Below are 3,813 nucleotides of genomic sequence, written 5' to 3'. Positions count from 1 at the left end.
GATTATTTCGTCCATCGTCACTGAAAATGTGTGGGTGCAATTTCAGTATGAATAATATGCTTTTAAATATTATCTTGTTAAATTTTGAATAACTGTGTAGTTGGAATATTTACTAGAATTTACACCATACACAACGGCGAGTTTATTCGTTACAACAATTAAGACAATATTTTTAGAACTCTATCCAAGCAAGGTTAGGTATTATGATACGAACAATAAAAAAAATTAAATTAAATTAAAGATGCTCATATTATAATATGACGTATACTTCGCGTCAAATTATGAAACTCGGTAATCAGTAATCACTAATCTCGTCTTTCAATATACTGATTACAGAATACAGGTATGCTGGTATTATAATTATTAGCTATTCAGTAATCGTTATGATACTACGCACTGTACAACTTATATGGTTAATTGGGCATTGATACGGTGTAACGTACTTATCAACTCGAGGTTTGCCAGTGTCGTATAATGTTATGATTAATCGTTGGAGAAATAACTTTAAATCAGTGGCGTAGCCAGGATTTTTTTTTTTTTTTTGGGGGGGGCTGATCAATTTTTCACACAGCGGTGGTTTAGTTTTTGATCGAATACCATAGACCATTAAAATAATTTTTAAATTTTATTAACATTTCGCCACTGCCTTAAATTAATGTCAAAACGCTTAAACATTACAAACTCGTGTATCTCTGAACTCTTGCACTGGTGCAGTTGCAGAGAACGGGACAAAAGTGCGAATATCGTGTTCGGTGTGCAGTTATTTGAGCGAGGAGACCTGCTGTACCTGGGTATACTAATGTATACGATTGTGTGCGTATTTATCTCGTCCCTTGAACACTTTGGTCATACTATTTTCTTGTCCTTTCATCATGCTCTGTCATTGACACTCTACATAATATCGTATTGCATGATACAATTAATCACATCCGCTTGCACTCGCACACGATTTCAAAACCCTCAGAACCAGGCGCGTTTGTTAACTTTGAACTCACTCTGCGCGTTTGTTCTGTAAAAAAATGAAACCCTCCCCGAGATTGCATTTGGGACGGATAGATAAGGTACCTCCATCGACGTCGGGCCGATAACGAAGACGCTGCCGGTAGGATTTGTCGGAGATTCCGTGACGTGTTGTGCGATGTCTGACGCGCTGTGTCAAATTTGGGATTAACGCGAGACACAATATAGTAAACACCGATAACTATCAGCCACTTTAATAATTGCGGAACAGACCAAACGTTTAAGATGCGATGTTATGTCACGTTGAACAATGTTCATTCGAAAAAAAAAAAAAACGTCAACCCGCCAACGACGCACGGCTATACAAATTAATTTAATATCCGCAACAGATGCAATTCCACCGCATACTGCAGCTTAAAATTCAAAAACGAATAAGAACTAGTATTTACAAAGCGTTTTCGACGACGTTTTAAATCTGTACCAGAACGTTATCAAAAATCCATTATAAGTTACAGCACTTTTTTTTTTTTGTAAAAAAACTACGCACGACCTCACAATGTATAATACTTTAATATTACTACATTCTATTTAGTGATGTTTTTTATTTTGTTACTTTTCAAAAATGGACTGGGATTGAGAATTGATTTTAAAACAATTAGGTACTAGAATGATAATATTGGATTAATGTTGAAGGTATTTTTTGTCATAAAAATTGTTTGTAATATTGATATTATGATCAATCAATAGGCATCTAAGATTATTACAGTGATAAAATGCACATTTAATACAAAAATGGTAAAATATTGCTAACCAAAATATGTTACTAAAAATAAAATACTAAGGACCAGACTGGTGAACACGAGCAGCTGCTAAAATATGGAAGGTTAAATGTGTGACAAGATGGTTTTAACTTGAATTTTTTTTTAAACTTTGATATCAAAATATTGACACTTGATCTGAAAAATTATCCTTGGTCTACGCTATGCATGGCAAAATTAATCTGGTTAACTTTCTGGTTTCTTCGCGTCACACAATTTTCATTTTTCTTAGGATCTGTCACAGATTATTTGTAATAATTAGAATACCCAAAGTAAGTTTTTTTCTGGGTTGGTTTATATAATATTGTGCTCGTATTATTACAACGGTGTTGAGAGACCAATATTTTTCAATTTTTATTACGTGGTGGTCATTGCAGCGTGCTGTTGTTGCCTTGCCGGGCGTGAAAAACGAGCGGACAAATAACGATAGCGGGAGCTCGTTAAATGAAAACAGTTACCCTCGGTTCGGAGAACGATGTCAGGGGTAGGGGGGTGTCAGAGGCGATAAATTACGGATCGTTGTTGGACGACAAACCGCGATTACCCCGACCCCGCGAATGTGTGCCAAATTGTTCGTTAGATAATGGCTAAAAACACAATATTACAGCTTAGATAATAACATTATTTTTTCCTGGTATCGTTGATCTCTGAAAATTTTCCCAGCACTCACTGTGAGTAAACATAATCGAAGAGTGAACGCACACGATGGAAAACGAAATCCTGATGGTATATGGGATGTTAAAGCCCCGTGGAAATCTAAAACGTGTTCGGTTATATAGACACCCAGAGACATTTAAAAGTAAACATTGACTGCCGAGTAATTGATTTCTAAACCATACTAGATTTTTGAGAGTGTGCGTGTTTTATATCTTTCAAACATGTCGCCTTTTTGGCTACGATTTTCATTTAAGGTCATCAGTTGATGTTTATAAAAGTACGAAATTCGTCGAAGCTTAGATTTATATTAAATGTGGCCTGTATTGGAATTCTTAAAAAGGATTAGGAGTGTTATTGGTTCCTTTGATTTATTAATTAATTAAGGTAAGTGTATCTTATTTTTAAAACTAAATAATTATTAATACATTATCAGGGTATATCTTTGATAAACTCCTGGATCATTCAGGGTTCACACAGATAGAAATCGAACAGCAAAACAAAAATACAATAATAATTGCTGTATAAACATACACTTATATTAAATAAGTACTTAAAAGTAAGTAAATATAAATGTTATGTAATTTAATGCACTATACACTTTTTAAATATTTTGGTGGTAATGTTTTTATAAATAACTGTTGACACACCTCGAAATTATTTAGGTATAATGATATTTCATTAGGTGGTATATTTTAGGCATTTTTTTTAAAACTTTTATACTTGTATGTCCATGTTTATTTTTATTGACATTGAGATATTGTTAGATGGCAGTTAACTGATGTTTTCTTAATGTATTACTTGGGACCTAATTGCAACATCTACAGCTAGTGGTAATTTTTACCGTCATAGTGATAATAAATGGTAACTCTTGATCCTATGTCAAGTAACTTCAACATGCTTTATATTATTGTTTTGAAAATAAAATCAAACACATATTATAGGCACTTTATTACTATTATAGAATATGTAATGCAAGTGACACCAATTCATAATTTAGCCTATACCTTTGAATTTGATCCTTTTATTATTAGAGATATTATGATGAGGACGTTCACGCCAGTAACTAAAATTTATCCAGAAATAATAATTGTATTTGTTCATTTCATATTTTTCGGGGTACTTATGAGTTACCACAGATGAACAAAATGTAATTAAATTAACAATAAAATACGAGAAAGTAAAATATTAAGTATTTACTACCTTACACTCATTTATATAATATTTACTCAGTACTCGCAGATGTTGTTACTTTGAAGTTTTCATTGAGTATTAAAACGAAATTATTTACTCAGCATAAAAGTAACAATGAATGTAAAAAGCAATGTACATTTAATGTACCTACTATACTCAGAAGTTAAATAAAAAAAAGTAAAACAAA

Source organism: Myzus persicae, unplaced genomic scaffold, assembly GCF_001856785.1.
Source record: "Myzus persicae strain clone G006 unplaced genomic scaffold, MPER_G0061.0, whole genome shotgun sequence".
Lineage (NCBI taxonomy): Eukaryota > Metazoa > Arthropoda > Insecta > Hemiptera > Aphididae > Myzus > Myzus persicae.
The sequence above is the reverse complement of the archived record's forward strand: the minus strand, read 5'-3'. Positions refer to the sequence as shown.